The 17,832-nt window shown below is 49.7% G+C and overlaps 1 protein-coding gene across 3 annotated transcripts in view; it reads right to left on the bottom strand.

The window, feature by feature from the left end:
• Positions 1–17,832, bottom strand: part of LOC131212343 (alpha-1,6-mannosyl-glycoprotein 2-beta-N-acetylglucosaminyltransferase) — a 38,760-nt gene that overhangs the window by 20,041 nt on the left and 887 nt on the right. For all 3 annotated transcript variants that reach the window (XM_058206167.1, XM_058206168.1, XM_058206169.1), the window contains exon 2: positions 15,943–16,155. The gene's annotated coding sequence lies outside the window, so the exon portion shown is untranslated. The remainder of the gene's footprint in view (positions 1–15,942; positions 16,156–17,832) is intronic.

The raw sequence follows: 17,832 nt of genomic DNA, 5'->3' as shown, positions 1-17,832 counted from the left end.
CGAATTACGCAACCAAACAGGAACAAAGACGGAACACAAACGGGTGGATAATGAGGGGCAAATTGTCGTCCTTCTGGTTACCACAATGTCACGGCCTTTGACATGGACCCCCAGGGGGTGCCGGAGGATCTCGCGACAACCCACCGGAAGCGGAGCGAGATTGGATCCCGGTTCGCCGTGGACCGCGCGAACTGATTAATCGCTGGCAATGCGTAAGAAGGACGTCAAGTTGATGGCAAAATATTGAACCCGACCAAACCGTGGCCAGATCTTGGCAGGCTTAAAGATGAGAGCTCGGTAAACACCGATTCGAGCACGTTTGGTAGTAGTTTTGCTTTATAAAGGTGCTTCCTAGTACGTGCGGCAGGATTCATTCAGCCGAGCACCAGCCGAAGGATGATCAAAGCCGGGGAAAAAGAAATATTCCGCCATACCTATTTTCGTACCTTCACCATTCAACCGGAACCAATGCCACGGAATGATGGAAGCGCACGGCCGAATAGGGTGTCTTCTGATTGAATTTCGATGTCAATCACGGCTGCTTCTCATAGCTCCTGAGTAGGTACCTGGGCAGACAACTGGGAAGATGAAGTGTGAGGTTTTTACAGGGGCAACCAACGTCGCAACTGGTGGTCACGAGCAGAGTACCTTGTTTTCTCTACAAGAGCCTATCTACTTGCCAAAATGTTCGCAGGCTTAGGATTTGGCTAATGTAAACAAACGGTGTCTACATTTTGATCCCCGTTATTTTGAGGCGCTTGAAAACCTTTTTTTAATAAATATACAACCAGAGAAGGTGATAGAAAAACAGACATACATTTTTGAAGTCCATTTAAGACAATGAATAAACCGTAACAAAAAACGGCGATAGAATTCATCCTGCATATATAATCGACTTTTTCCAATTAACACTCCACTGAAAATAATTTGGGTGATATCGGCCATTTACTAAGTCTACAAGCATTTTCCCTTTTGCAAGAACTCTCTTAGAGAAATCAAGGTATTTAGGTCCCGACCAGAAACCCAGTACACGAGATGTCCTTAGTGAAGAACACCAAAACCTGGCCGAATGCTTCAAACGTGCTTTTACTATAATGGAGAACTTTAAATTGGAAGTGCACAAAAGTGTTTCTCGCATAGTTAAGGGACGAACAGTGAGAAACACTACGATGAATCCGACACATATTGCTCGGCACTGTGCGAAACAGAGATAGCTCCTGGAGGACCTCTTCAAGGTTCTGGGTATAGCCCAAAGGTATCGACGATGTGAAGCGACCAAAGTTGGTTTGGCTTTTCGATTGCGGAAAAGCTTACGCTGGTTCACTACCGCCGGGCGGAATTGATGACACTGTGCACTGAAGGACACAAACGCCCTCGGTCGCTCGGCGTCCACCGGGTTTTTCCACCGAAGCGCAAAATGGATTGAAGCGAGCTGATGCTTCCCATATGGAACGGTTCGTATTGAAACGCTTCTCGGCCGAATGGAGGGCACCGCCATCGGAATGGAAAAGCGTTACCCGGAAATGAAACTCCGCACGTTTCAATAAGCGGCATCATTATTTGTGCGCCGCATTTTCCGGGTTCGCTTTCCCCCGGTTTTCGTTGCATTCAGAGGGGGGCGGCGGTTTTCTCCGTGGGACAATTTGCCGGCAGGCCGGTTACGCATAAAATTTTGACTGATGTTGATTTATTAGCGGGTTGGGTTGGTTACCAATTTCGCGGTATGGGCCCCGCTGCTACGTGGGTCAGTCAGGAGACCGCTCGGTTGGGCGTGGGAATGGTGTTGGTGGGGGTGGGGCATAAATCATCCTTAATTGGGTCTTTTAACTACCGTCATCCGCTGGGCCTCCGTCACTGTGCTCGAAAGCCCATAAAGGTGCGCTGTGCTGTGACAATGTTTCATTAGCTAAACATTAACCGCTTCCCACGATAATATCGATCTCAAGCGCAAGGCTTGTGTCCCTTTTTCGAGCAACACCAATTTGATCGAAAAGTGGTCGCAGCCGACGAACGGATATTAATATTCTGAAGCGACATCCTGTTGGAATATATCAATCATCGTGCGGACACAAAAGCTCCGAGAACTCGAGATAACAGGGCCCCGTTATGAGCTGAGCATTATGGGGCCCCCGTTTTGTCTTGAGGTCCCCGAGGAAAGTGCGTTAAACTCACCACTCAACCGTGCAATCGAAGCATCAAGAAGCAACAAGAAGGATGAGAAAAGGCCCTGGCGAAATCAGCCCCATAAAATATAAAAGGCAGCATAAACATTGATTGTGCGCAAGCAATAATGCTTCACTTCCCACCGGAGGGCTTCGTTATCTTCTCGAGCCTTGAATTCTGTTTTATGGATGCTACGCCCAGCAGTCAGTCGGAATCGTGTGGAGGTTCCTGTTGCGCGCGGCTAGTCACTTCACGAGGTAATGTAATGAACAATGTTCCATTGCGTTCGGTTCTTTTTGCCACCGGAAAATATATGCAAATCTACGACGACGCTCACTCACGACCGAATGTGCGTGTTTCCCACCAACACGGATCGATCCTGTGTACGGCTCGGCCGAATTCATCCATCTTCCGCAGCAGAAGCCAATGGAAAACTGTTATCGGGCGTGCCGTTCCCGGAACCGGAACCAGAATGGCGGAGCACAGAAACGCCTCCCATTGTCGGGGATATTAATTTCGTGCACCAAAAGCCAGTATGACTGTTTCAGGGAGCGATATCGGTAGGACCCGAAAGCAGATGGTACGTACGTGAGCGCTGGCTTTACAATCGCACGGAAAGTGATACACAGGGTCGTCACCATCCGGATTGGGGCGGATCTGGCCGTGTCTCTGCCGGCTGGTCGAAATCGGAGGAACTGTATTTATCACGCACTACTTGGCAGAGGCTCCGGTTGCAACTGGTCCAGGATTTGGAATTTGCAATTTATTATTCGTCGTCGGCGGTCGGCGTCGACCGAACCGAGGGCGCTTTCTTTCTTCCGTATAGTACAAGACCCAGTACCCAGGAGCAAACCCAGGAGCGCCATCTGTTGGGCCGCTAATTGAAATCTATTATTAATGGGAGCTCATTTTTCGCCAAACCGAGCCGCGCACGACGTCGAACGGGCGCACGATGCAGGTGTAGTGCCGGCAAAAAAAGACGTAGAACTTGTTAGGGAAAAAGGGCCTCCTTCACACCACGGAGTCGAGCCAAAGATGATGCGCGGCAACGCGGATGACAAAAACCCATAATACCGGCGCATTGCACGCGACACGGAACGGAGCATAATTTATCACCCATCAAAATACCGACTAACACGTGGCTACGTGGCGAGCCACGGAACCACGGTGAGCACGGTCGATCCCGCGGATGGCGCAAAATAATCGTGCCGTCGTGTGTATGAATCAAAAATAAACCGCGAAAGAATAGCGGAAACACACCGGGACCGGGACCGTGTTAAAAGGGAAACAACAAAATTTACAGCCCAATGTCGATGGGCCCCCCATCGCTTATTTATGGGCCGATCCTCCTTACGGTCGGGCTCATTCTTTTTCCCATTTTCTGTCCGGCTCTAAGCTAAGCTCGTACTGCAAGTAGTGCAGTCCGGCTACGGCTACGGAATGGCTGTGTGAATATTTCATCGGGCATGAAGATATTAGAGTGGTCGTATGAGTCCGGGTCCGGGTCCTTCGCCAGCACACCGGACTCCAATTGGGCATGTAGATCTAATAACATGGCATGCACCGGGCCGGGCGTGGCCTTCGGTTTTACAACGCCTTGATGGGGTTTCAAAACGTGGCACTACCAGAAAGGGGATTGTCCAGTCCAAACAATGGTCACACAGAGCATGATGGGCTCTATCTTAGGTCCTGGTGCTTCCTGGCCCGTCCTCGTGCTTGTTTGGTCTCGTTCGAAACTGGGACCGGTATTTCATCACACAAATAACCTCGACACCTCCGAGGTCCGAGCCGAGTCAGAACTCACAAAGTAAAGCCCCCGAGGGGCTTTGCGGAAGCTCCTGTCAGTTTGTGGCCGGTGCAGCGAGGTGACACTGAAACTGATGAGGTGACCCGACCGGACTGTCCGGTTATCAACGTGGACATTCCGTAGCCAAAGGGTGTGAGAGGTTGGTTCAGCTTTCCTGGAACCGGTGGGAAAAGATTTATAGCATTGCTCTTATCACTACCTTCCACTGGCCGTAGTTTTAATTGCACTGCGTTCCCGGTAGACACACTTCGTTGCGTAGCTTGTAATACAACAGTTTCGAAGAATCCAATAATCCTCTTCAGGATCGTTCTCCTCAGGCTCAGAAATTGCTCGACAGGGGGACCAATACAATATTATCCTAACCCAGTTTCCAGTTTAATTCCGACTCTGAAAATTGTCGGCTGGTTTTTGTGTGTGGTTCCGTTGAGCCGCCTCTATCTCGAAAGTGTTGACAGATAGACACTATCCCGATGGCGAAGAAGCAGAGACGTGAATTTAATTAAGCATTTCTCCCGAGTGTTGTATCGCAGGTCCGGTATGTTTCGGGTTGTGAAAAAGCATGCTGGCTTTCTGGGTGACCACAAGCCAACCTTTCGAAAAGTCAAATATGCGCTCTTTCGTTCTCTGTTTTTCCGGCACTTGTTCACGGTACATCAAAGATGGTGCCAACGCGAAATTTGCATTCCATCGCGATTAAACGGGCTTCCGTAACATGTCCGGATGATGTCCAAGCTAGCATTGCACATCGCGCGACCGTTGCAACCACGCTGTTTCGAGGCTACGATGTCAGAACGCGACGAGCATCGCAGGCGGCGTTGCCAAAAGGACGTGCAATTTGATGCGCTACCAGTAGGATTACTGCACCTGGACCACACTGACCCGACACGGCAATGGTACAGTTAAATCGAGTTAGGAGGGTCCTTCCAAACTATCGTCTTCCCAACTGTTGCCGCGGACGCAAATGGCGTCGGGAATGGACGCCAAAAGTGGCGCTTGCTTTGAAGTGATAGTTTTACGAGAGGATTTGTGTGCTTTGTACGTGCGAAAGGAAGTGCTTTACGGTGCAACATTAAATTAAAGTGCCCAGCCAGCCCCAGTTTGAATGGCTCAAGTGACACATGAAAGGAAAGTACAGCGGCATTACGGGACACGGGACACGGTTATAAATTTAAAGAAGGAAAAATATACTCACTGTAATTTGGAAAAATTTAGTTGCTTATTTTCCTCGCTTTCTTGGTGGAGCTAAAAATTTACGTTCGCCAAATACTTCTTCGTCGCAGATTGTCGACGCCTGCTTATGAATCTGCGCTAAGACCCATCCGTTATTGAGTCCACCTTGTCGCGTACAGCAAAGTACACAACGTCTACGCAGCTGCTCAATGTCTACAGCTGACAGCTGGTTTTCGAGCAAAGTTTCTTCAGACCGCTTTTCTGCTAGACAGTCAAGTAAACAGCAATGTGGCGAATAAACACGGGAAAGATAAATACTGCGCAGACAATATTTTTTAATCTGTACAAATTAACTAATGTAACGGGAAGGACAATCCCCAAGGCTACTGGAAATCTGTTTGGAAACTGGAAACTACTGGAAACTAGTCTGTTTAATTCTGATACGGCCCAGCACTAAGTTGCAGTTGATGAAACGTAAAACCCCCATTGTTTAATATTGTATCTTTAAAGTTTATAAACATCTTGCTCCACTCCAGAACGATGACCGCGTCGTCGTGGAGCTCAAATTTCTCGCCGCACACGCCACCACATAAGCCCGTTGGCCGGCGCTTCCGCTTTTTGCGGTGCGGATTTATGTTGCCCACACGGCAATGGCGTCACCAGCTCGTGAAAAACATGTCAATTACACTCAACCAGCCAGAAGAAAGCGCAACGAGCCATTACGGAACATCAAGAGTACCGTGTCGCGAGCAAGATTGGTGACAAGATTTCCATCGGGGCCCTTCCGATGAGCCGTGAACCGCGTTAATATGTGGTCCACCGAAGCCGAAGCCGACACTAAATTGAGGTACGCTCGTTCCGCGCAATGTTATCTGGGAAGCCCGGCACTTTGTGGCACGAATTTTGTGAGCCGTATTTGGCGAAACAAATGGCCACAAATTTCTCTCGCCCGGCAGGGCTTGAAATGTGGAGCATATTCCGGTCACCGGCGGCGCGTGGGCTGGAAAAACCACGACGTGTTTCCAGACCGCAGCGCGGCGGATGGCGGTGGGTAGGATGGGTCGATGGGGATGGGAATGGATATGAACGGCAAAACGTGCGCCATACAATGGAAATTAATGAGCTCGTCGGAAATCGCTAGGTCGGCGAGAATTACATCGAATTTCAATGCACCGGCCCCACGGATCGGAAGACCCTCTAGAATGCCAGGCGGCCCTTTGGTGCTGCCACAATGTCACTGAATGGCCCTCTCCCTCGAGGATAGGAGGCGGTGATGCGCAGCAAACCCGTTGTTGATGAAACCGTTACGGTATCTGGTCGGTAGCGCGTCAGCGAAATTACTGCGAAACCCCGGCCCGGCCTGGCCGACGGCCGGATGGGCGGCCGCGGTCTCTCTTTTGGGGTTTTCATCCGGCCATGGCACGGGCCGCAGCAATTATGTAACTTCTGTCTCATTACTAGCGTCTCTGGAATGTTTTAACATCAAAGCGGTGCAGCCGGCTAGGAAGAGTGCCTCAAGTGGCATGATGGCGAGGGAAAACATTATGCCAGGGCCCGACTGGCCCCGGCACTATGGGACCGGTGGACGGTTTTCGTCAGAAATTAACGTTGATTCGTTAATGGGTCTGGGAACAGCACCAGGACCGGTGAGGTGGAATAACCTAATCTACTTGACCAATTCGAGTCAGAGTATATAAAAATAGTGTTGTGTCTGCTTGTCTGCCCATCATTTTAGCACGAACTCTTAAGCCGGCTTACAGGACGACCCAGGTTGATTGTTGCTAGAACGATAAGTTCGAACAATCTTTTAATCGGAATACCTAACACACGAAGTCATACGGAAAAGAGAGGTTGAACCATTGCCAGTCGAGTTTGTGATAAATTAAAAGCTACTGAAAACTGTACCTTAAATAGAATTGTTGCTTAAAAAACTGTAAAAGAAATTGTAAGTCCAATTAAAAACAAAGAAGTGTGACATGAATGAAAAAGGCCTGGCTTGTTATGGCCCCCTGTTACATTTGGCACATTTTTTCAACTTTCTTTTTAAATTCGATTTTTATGCGAAAAATCACTGCATCAAGAGTACTGTTTTTCGTAAATAAAATTGTATCTCAATTTTACCATACAGTGCAAACTGAAAACCTGACCAACGGCGATCCTCCACGGGCGCTCCGTGCTGCCGTGGAACCGTGAAACTCTTGGGGCGCAGCCTTGGCGTACGATTACTGCGGGGATGCTACACGCTTCAAATTAACACGCCAGATGAAGTGTCAAGCAAAGCGGTTACAAAACGGTAACCTGTCACGCGCTCGTCTCGCAAATCTCGCAGATCGTCTGCATCACGCCATCACACACCACAATCCATGGCACGTCGTGGCGCAAGCTGGAAGCTGCTGCCAGCATTGGACGAGCACTTTCAACATCACTCACCCGCCGGCTGGCATTTCATTATCGTTTATTAATATCAAAGCGCACCATAATGCCCCACGGCCGGAACGGAGCGTAATTCCGTTTCGTGCCGGGTGATAAATCAGGGAAAAATGTCAGATGTCCGCCCGGGCGGGGATGATGGACCGTTTACGCTAATGGATCACAAAGTCACGGCCATACGAAAACCCGTGGTGGCCAGTGAGAGTGAGAAACGAGCTTAGCAGCTCCTTCAGCCCAGTAATCTTATCGACCATTGAATGGCCTCCGAAGTACGCTTATCGGGGACATTTCTATTGGGATATAAATTGGGTGAGCTGTGATCGTAAATTCGACCTGCGTCGGAGTCGAGTCAGGTGATGAGGGTTTCGTTTATGTTGCCGTGTTATCGATACGTTTGATGGCAATAAAGATCAGGTGGAAATTGGCCTGCCAAGGCGCATTGGTAACATTATGTTGTAAAAATGTACAAGGTTGCGAGGTCGGTTTAGTAAAAGGACCTCAAGGTCCACCTAAATCTTAGCACAAATCCATTTACTGATTGTTACAGTTGCTAGGGAGCTAGTGAGTTTGTAGCGAATGTCCACCCTACCTTACACAACCGACCGAGCAAAAAGGAGCATAACAGACCCCGAAGAAATGCAAGAACTTTGCGGAATTCACGTAACACGGGAACCACTAACTCGTTTACGCGAACTTTAACCACCGACGCTCACGTTTCGGATGTCGAACGGAGCGAAGAATCCCGCGCAAATGTTTGTGCCGGCTGCCGAGGACGCCACAAGTGAAGGTGCGGCTATCGGGGCGGCCCGCACGGTACGATAGCGGAGCTATTTAAAATGCAGACTGCAACTGACACGCTCGGCGGATTCTAATGCTCGCCACGGAACTACCAGCAGCAGCAGGAGCATCGGCTGGTAATGCGGCTCAAGAAGTGCACGGAAGTCATCGCCGGTGCATCGCCGGGTCACCATTTGCATACCGAACCCGGGCCGGGCCGAGGGGAAGGAAAAGATAATTTACATCAATTGCATTCGGTGCAGCGAGGTGCGCCGTTGGAAGGAGGCGAACGCCTGATCGCGAACTAGACTCTGATTAGAACGCCACCAGAACGTCGGCCATTGTCGTCGGTGCGGTGGCACTATCGCAAGCCGCGCACCATTGTTGAAAACCGGATTGGGACCGGCTCATTTCGATTGTTTTTCGTTTAATAAGTGCCAGCGCCTAAAGTGGGTCACAACACGAGTCGCAAACCTGGGGGTCGTTTAATGAATTTCTGCGTACACACGTGAATCGTGCTCATTTATGGCGTTGGATGGAGGCAGAACCAGAAAATGGCATCATTTCATGAACTTCGAAGCGTTTATTAGAATCAACATGTTGATTGCTGCTTATGAGGTACATCATCGTTGAACATCGTCGTTTGGTTCAAAATTGAGAACATATGAAAAGGATCAAGTCAAGGGGTCAAATCATCATCAGGTTGTTATTCGAAGCCGAACTCCAGTTAAATATAAGAAGATTATAGAACGAAATCCCCGACACAGAGAAACTGTTGAGCCTGAGAGCAAACAAACTTTGGGTAAAAATTCCTTCGAAGAATCCTATCCAAAACTTGTGGAAAAAGCATGCGCCATGGCCTTGGGCATCAGCGGCACCAAGCGGCCACCGCCATTCGCCGAGAAATGAGAGGCAACAAAAAGGAACCTCCTGGGTGCCCGCGACAGAGGTTGAATCGGTTTGCGTGTCCCGAAAGAGGAAAAGCTTGTTATATCTGTGATGGGCTTCTGGGTGCCATTTTTTTTGGTTGTTTTAGCGGGAAAACGTGTGCCAAAGCGCCGTGACTCGTTTCCAGGGCGTAAAGAAAAATGGCCGGAACAGAAAAATTTGCCACATGAACGCACGTATCCACACCAGATTGACAGACCGACCGTGCCTGGTGCGCGCGGTCTGCGTGCCGGTCGTCGTTGGCCGGAATGGACAAGCAGATCTTCGGTCGGTCCATCGTTTTCGGTGTCGGTTTTCTTTGCTTCCGAAACCGCTCAACATCCTACCCGGTCTCAAACGGTGCGGGGCCCACACGTCGATGTCAATTTTGATACCATACGACACCGCGACTCCCGTTTCGGGGGGGCGCCTACTCAAGTGGCACGGATTTAGGGTTCTTCAGGGACTAGTTCCGAGCTGGCGGTCGATACGTGATCGTCGTTGAAGTATGTTCGTGGGATGTGTTTGGTGGAATCAGGTTGTCCGTTGCGTTTTCGCACTACTCGCCCGCACCGGAATGCGATTACTAAAGCACTTAACATTGTGCAAAAGTCATCCGGTGCTTCCTGGGACGCACGAGTGCCATTCGTCAACCGTTGAGCGAATGTGAACTACAAATACTTTCTTGGTAAAAATCGCTTTGAACAGTTCCAATTTCACCATCGCACAGAAACTGAAACTGGAAACCGGATAGCTTTTGCGCTTCAAAAAGGATGCTTTATACTTCATACTTTCTCAACCATTTGAGAACGTAGGCAAAAAACAACCCGAAATGTTGTTTGATTAAAAATAAAATAAAACTCTGCAAGCTTCCCGTTTTAAGCGAAAAAAAAGTGAATTCTTTGTAAAATTCCCACCTCAAAAGGCATCAACGAAACGGAAAACGAACGACCTTTTGGCCCGGTCTGGTCTGGTCTGGATGTGCCTTAATATCGTGACAGAAAGGGAAATCTGAGCCACGAATAAACAAAACACGGACGCGCTGTCACTTTGGCCCAGAAACTGACAGGAAAACGGTTTACCGAAGCTTGACCGGTGCCCTCGTTAGCCAGTGACCGGCTCCATCATTGCCGCAGGCCTTGCCAAACCCAAATGTAGCGCACCGAGACGGAGAGCCGCTCGGCCAATGGAAATCGAAATGCAAATTCAATGTCAACATATTCCGACATTGGCCGGACTGGGGCCGTGCTTCGGCGGGCGCATTGTTTGCCACCCCTCGTTCGCAGCATTGGACACCATCCCTAAACCGGATCTGCAGTGGATAGTTTTGAATTAGTTTGACAGTTTAGTTTTGCCGGCCTGTCAATGGGCGAGATGGGCTGGTACGCCGCCCGGATGTGGATCGGTTTCGAATCGCGCCACCCCGCGTCAAGAAGTTTACATCCGGGGGAAGTGCCTGTGAATGATTCATAAGAAGTGGTCCACAAGTTTCGGACCGGGCGATGGAAGATAGAAGCATAACTCCACATCCAGACCCCGGGAACCGTGGCAGTTTTGATTGTTTGGTCCACCAACACCAACGGAAGCGTCAAAGTTTCGGTTCCACCAAAGTGGAACAGCTTCCGACACTGCACCCGACGGCGGTGCATTTGTTGCGGGAAGCGTTTAAATAATAAATTGTAGCATGTCGTCGGCGGGTGAAGAAAAGTTTTCCATTCACCCACCCGACGGACAGGCCGCCGGCTTCGGAGCATAAAACAATGAGACGACCACCAGCGGGTTGAAGGAAACCAAACACGGTTGTAAACATTGGTTGTGGCGTACCGAAAAGGATACTCTTTCGGACCGTTGCATGTTCACATGGGAAGAGGAGTTTTTTCAATTTTACGACCGACTATGGCCGGGCCACGGCGCGGGTTATGGGGCTTCCGGCGCGACATGTACATCATCCTGATGGATGATAATGCTCCACGCGCTCCGTTACTGCTGTTGGGACATTTATTCTGATGAAAGAGTGCCATCACCACCACAGTGAAGGCAGCAGTCTCGTGAGAGGCACCGGAAGGTGATAACATGTAATTCCTTTTTCGCGACCATGGAATGTAATTTTTGCAACAAAAGTCTGCCAGCGTGCGCAGGGCTTTGTTTACGAAAATGTGAAAATGTTTACGAAACGATAATTCACACCGGGAAGCAGGTTACGCTAGGAGACGCCATTTTGACCAGTCGTTTCATTGTAAACATTATGTTTGAAAGTTACAATTTAAAAGCGACTTATTGGCGTAAAATGTCAAAGAAATTTAAATTGTTCCGTTAGTTTTTTTCTCCCGGAAGTGCTCAACGGAAGAAGTCAAAAAAAATCTCCCATTTTCTATCCACACACACAAAGAAATTCTTTTCTGTCGAAATTACTCTGTAATCAGGAAAATACAAAGGAAAATTACCCACAGCAGAGTCACGTTGACGAGCTGCCGGGTGAATTATCACAAAAATGTTGCTCAATGTCGAACGGTCATCAGTAGCAGGCTCCCCGCCACGGACCTGCGTGCGCCATTGGTTTCCCCACTCAGCGGGACCAGCCGGGTCAGGCAGCACAACATTGGACAACAATGTCGCAATGAGCCCACCCAATAATGGGGCGCATTATTCTAATCCGAGCCGTGGGGAGTTCTATTCTACCCAAAATTACGTTATGCCCGTTGCCAAAATGATACATTAAGACGTCATTAAGACAGACCCTAATGCACGTCCACAAGGCGATCGACAACGGTGGGGGATCAAAATGGTGGGTTCCACAACATAATGGGGGCGCCGGGCCGGACCGGGTCGGGCTTCCGCAAAAAAGCGCGCGTCGCGTAATTGACGCCGATGGAAATCGCGGCCCCGGTTCGTTAATTAAAGCTAATAATATTCGCACCAATAAAGATGGCAGTGATTTCGACGGCCCGAGCTCGGCTCGATGATAAATTTACCACGCGTGGCCCAACACGCACGCGACTGGATGCGAATTAAATGTAATATTTACCGAGCCGGGGGCAGCTTCCGAGCTCGGCTCGTTAACGCGTGTCAAGTGGTTTGTAGCGCCATCCGCACGGTGACACGGCCAAAAGATGTGCGCCAATCGAGTGAATGAACGGCAATTACAATTAATTGAAATGGTTAAATTAAAGCGCTCGCTGCAGAATGCAGATTGAAGCGCGATAGCTTAAGGGCCCTTTTTTAACGTTACAGTGTGAAAATGAGTGACTCGGAAGGGTAGATAAAATTATGGTCTCTGTTTTTCGAATAATAATGCTCTATTACTTCGATTGCTGCCCGTTGGAGCTCAACTCGCGCATCACAATGAGTCACAGTAGGCGTGGAAAAATTGACGCTTAGGCCCGAGGCTTCACTTTGTCAACAAGCGTCAACCTTAACTCAATTCATGGCATTAGGTGTTAATTTGTTTGCTTCGCGGCGTTTGATTCAATAACGGGCGGACCGAGCGTCACGTGGTAAGTTCCCTTCGAAGAGTAACTGCTCGACGGGGCCAAGTAGTAAACTTACTGCCCCGGGTCTATTTCTACACTTTGTCTGCCTTCGAGACTGCTGCTGCCGGGGCTACTGGACAAAAGTGGCCACGGCTAAAAATAGTTTGCGCAATATTACGCGCCCAGCATCCATGGTCCGGTGACGCCGTGGCGGAAGCTCACCGTCCTGGTTTACACAACTGGACCCATCGTCTTACCCTCGTCCATCCGTCCGGTTTCGAGCGCCAGTTTATGCGCGGTCGCGTCGCAAAATCGTCGTCCGCCCTCGAGACGCTGAGGCCACACCGGCCACACGATAATGCAAATTATCTGCGTATTATCACAACCGAGGAAATGAAGCTGAGTTTCGTGACGGTTCGCGGACGGTGTTAGTGAGCATCGCCCGGTACACGACGACATGTATTTGAGTCACGTTTCGTCGCTCGATTGGTGGAGACCATTTGAAGCCATATACGAGCGCCCGGGAGCTGGTAGCAAACTGCCTTAGCTACGTTAATCAACGTTTAGTCAACGGTTGCTCCCAACGTACCGATCTATGAAGTCTGCCCAAATTGACACTAAAAATTGAACAACAATGCGCTGCGGCTTCATACACCTTCATTGGGATCCTGCGCACGGCCACGGTCTGCGGATGAAATTTATTGTCCAGAAAACAGGACTCGCTGTAGCAGCAGTGCTATCGCTCTATAACGCCCTTTTGTTGTTGTGGGCCGTAAAACGAACTCTATCCGTACGCCTGTCGGACAGCATATTTTTACGTTTACTCAATCGTCCATCTGCAGCAACCCGTAACGAGAGCGTGCCAGGACCATCGTTCACGGGCAAACCGATTTCAAATCCTTTCGCAATGCAATCCGCCATGCTGACCCCGCATCAGCGGTTGGTCGCATCAGCAAGTTTGATCTCGGACCGGCTTCTGTTTCCTTATGACCACGCTTCTGGCCAACCTGGGAGGATTTAGGTCAAGCGAGGCTTTCCGTTGATGGGGTGGGGGGGATTGTGTTCGATTTGTGCCGACTTTCCACTTTCGATCGGTGCACGGAGCGCGGATAAAAATGGGTGCATCCATCCCTATCCGGGATGCATTTATCCTGCGACACTTTTACAGTTCCGGCCTTCAACGGACGGACATAAAGCTTTTTCGCTTCCGCATTGCTCCAGTGAAGTCCAGTTGTTTGAATCTGGTTAAACGTAACTCGTAAAAGCTCTGATTCAATCGCTCGGTCTGATTTAATCCATCTTTTCAGTAAATTCCAGATAAGCACCCCAATTGCGTAACACAAGGGTTCCCAAACGCTAACCCAATGCTAAAGTCAACCGTCGATTGGAAACGCCGAACGGGATCGGAGAAAAAAGTAGGGCGCAGGACGAATCCAGCATAGCCATCCAAATCAGAGACCATGATTGGAAAATTGTTTTGGTTCACCACCACCCAACACGTCCACTTGGGTGAAGTTCCCCCGGGATGGACCTAATCCCGGCGTAATTGAACAGGATCAAACAATCGGACCGGAACCAACCGACAATACCGTTGGGCAAATAATTTAACTTTAGCACAGCTTCCAGGTTGATGTCCAGGCGTTCAAATGTATACATTGTGGCGCGTAATAAATTTATGGCGCATAAAAAGTAAAGCTTTTTTAACGTGCTGATGCGCGGGATTATAAATTAAAAGATTTGGCCTTCGAAATGCTCATTTTACAACACTTGAAACGGTGAGGCTAGTGTAATTTGCATAAAAGAAAACACGCAGACAGTGTTGAACGAAAACATCAAACCATGTTTTGTTTGGTTCAAACCAGATAAATGAGACATAAAAAGCATGGTCCGGCCTCATAAGACACGTACCAAGAGTAGTAACCGTAATGGATACATTTGTACCCTCCCGGCAGTCTGTTGCCGGTGTGCAAAATTAGTCTCATAAATTTTCCTTTCTCGCCCGAGCTTGGGCAATGTTTTATGTCACGAGAGGACTGGCGACCGGATCACGGACCATAGATCATCGCCCAACCAGCAGCCTCACGGGGTGTTGTGCGCGTGTTGCTTGTCCCGCGCGAGCCCGCGTGAATGATGCTCCCCGTTTGGTGGGCCTGATTTATTGCACTTTAGGACTCACCACCGCCACCGCGTTCGGTTTTTGCCTCGAGAAGTGGGGATCCAAATCGTGGGAAATGTTTTGAAATCGAATGCCCAATGCCCCACGGGGACATCCTTGTCCAGCTTCCGGTCGGTCTGTTAAGTTTTTTTTGGCATGCGGATTAATGAAATAAATTGCGTTTCGCTCTGCAACTTTGCAACGTGCTAATCCGTGCTTATCGGACAGTAACTTTGGAAGGTAATGGAACTACGTGGATCGATAGACCAAAACCGGACATACTGGGATTGGTATCTCTGCCACGATGAAATTGTATCCGCAATTACGAAACACAGGTGCCCGGTGCCCGACTAAAGGGAACTGCCCAACCGTTGCGGGATGCGAAATTTAAGTTTTGGCACTCAGTGTTATCTTGTTTTTTGTGTTGAAAAAACACACCCCAGTAACCTTTCAGTTGCGGTAGCAATGACCCACCAGTCGAAAAGAATTACAAATGGGCAGTTCCTTTCTGGTACAAAAATATAGGGTACCCAACTGGCAGGTTTAGACTGAGTTGAAATGTAATACTTGTTTTGGCAAAGTTGTCGGAACCAGCCATTTGAAATAGCAACCGGAAAAAGGTCCCTCTTCCCAAGTGAAACAATAACACCGAAAGCCTTTGTGTTTTTGGGGCTTAGGCAAACGGGAGTCTGCCATGGGGATTTAGCACCTAGCGTGCAGAACATTCGACAGCAATCCATCACGGTGTGGCCCCGTGGATCCTGCCCGAATCCGAACGGTGACATATTGACGCGACACCGACACCGCCAATTAATGACGGAACGCATTGCGGTGCTCGCTGCTGTTAGCGGTGGCTTATAAGGACCCGCCGCATGGCCGGAGCTCCGTTTTGGAATCAAACCATTCACGGTCAGCGCTCGCGCGCGGAGGTGTAGGGCCCGATATCAGGGACACACGCCAAACACGCGTGTTTTGCGTTAACCGTCGGGAACTGAAAACAACACACTTCGTTACAAGCATAATCGCACTGTTCAGGCGCTCACCTTGGTTGTTGCCGGACCCTGCGGCCATGCCCAGAGTCGAATGGAAGGCTTGAAAATTCGCCACCAGCTCCTCCGGTCTCGATAAACTATTGAACGCGACCTTTTTGAGCGATGTCCCGCGAGGCGAGTTTCACTGCGTCACTTTCACTGTCGCTCCGTTTCGCGCACCGTTTCTCACTTCGAGCAGTTAGTGCCGCAGCGGCAGCTCTGTAACTTTGTGCAGAAAAACATATAAATTACTCACACACCGCGCGGGCCTCTTGAGGACGGGAATTGAAATTTCTTTCATTTTACAGTCGCCTCGGTTGGGCGTTTATTCAATCAAAGCACCGACCCCGTGACGACGACGCGCGACGGGTGACCAAGCGACCGGACGGAGATTTCTTTCCAGTTCCGTTGCCGTTGGTTTCGTGCCTTCGACTGGCTCGGGAGCCCGTCACAATAACAACCTGCCACAAAGCGTCCAGCCCCACGAAGCGGGGACGAAGACCGACACCCTTACACGGCAGGTGTAACGCAGGCGCACACCGAGCCCATACACTCACAGTAAACCCGATTAGGAGCAGGACAGTCCGTCGTCGCAGGAACACCCGGCATCCGGTGATCCGGCGGCCCGTCCAGCCCGGCTTCACGATGCACGACCCTTTGAACCTTCCGCCGAGGCGTATTGACAAGCACCGTAAGATTGGCCAGCGACGTGAAATCACAACACGCACACAACAGCGAGCGAGCAAATAACAGAAAATCAAACTCGAAAGGTCGATCGACAACAGCGCGACACAGGTCCGCGGTCACCGAGACGGATCTACTAACTGACCGCGTTCCGCTGATCAACCCGCGGCGACCGCACTTGTGCCGGCTGCCGATAGCCGGAACGGTCAAGACGCACACACGCGAAGTGGCGAGCCGGTCTGAGAGATTTGTGCGTGCCGATTTGTGGGTGTGGGTGCGCGGTGCTGGGACGGAACGATGACGGCGGAGAATCCGCCCGATGACGTCGGTGGTTTTCGCGCCGAACCGGAGTCCAAGGGCTGGCCTTGGAGCGCCAATCCGTTCGGGAGTCTCCAGATGAATGGTGGGGTTGGCCCCGCGCTGTCTCACGCGTGGACAGCTCAGGTAAAGGAGATATTGTTTCAGATGGCAGTTTCAACACCTGCCACGGCTCAACCGGAAGCCGTGAAACACAATCTTTGTGATGGTGACGATTACCATTCACACGCTTATCCGTTGCTTCGAGCTTGGTGTTTACTGACAAGTGTTTCGGCTGGGTGATGATAACAGATGTTGGATTCGCTGCTATTTGGACGAACGGTACCGAACGGGAAAGAGACAGAAGCAACGCACCGCGGATCGAAGGATATCGACAAAACGATCGCCGGGGCCTCGTTATCGTTATGCAATTTGCTTATCGTTACAGCCACGACAATCGACAATTGCGAAGCAACCTCCGAAGACAACCTGTCGTGGCGCCCGGTGATTCAGGTGAAAGTCAAGAGACCCCCCCCCTCAGCGGACCCCACCACAGGCGGACAGGCGGATGTTTGGCTTCCTCTTCTGGGTTCGATTGGCACACGGTCAAGCATGCGCGGAACTACCGTATTTTTCCGTGTATAACGCGCACCCGTGTATAACGCGCACCCATATTTTACGAGAACAAAATTGGAAAACAAATTTTTTACTTTACATTTTTCAGATATGTGATATCCAACAAATATCAAATGATAATAATGTATTACTCTAAATACTCTATAAATATTCTAAAGTAGACTAAAGATAAAATGCGTATACATTGCAAAAGACATACTAGTATTTTATATTTCGGAATAATCTTCAAACTCAGATTCACTGCTGTCTGACAAATTGATATTCTCCAATTGCTGTTCAATGTAC

The sequence above is a fragment of the Anopheles bellator genome, chromosome 2, assembly GCF_943735745.2.
Source record: "Anopheles bellator chromosome 2, idAnoBellAS_SP24_06.2, whole genome shotgun sequence".
NCBI classification, from domain to species: Eukaryota; Metazoa; Arthropoda; class Insecta; order Diptera; family Culicidae; genus Anopheles; species Anopheles bellator.
Note: the sequence above shows the minus strand (reverse complement) of the source record. Positions and strands in the feature narration are given on the sequence as shown.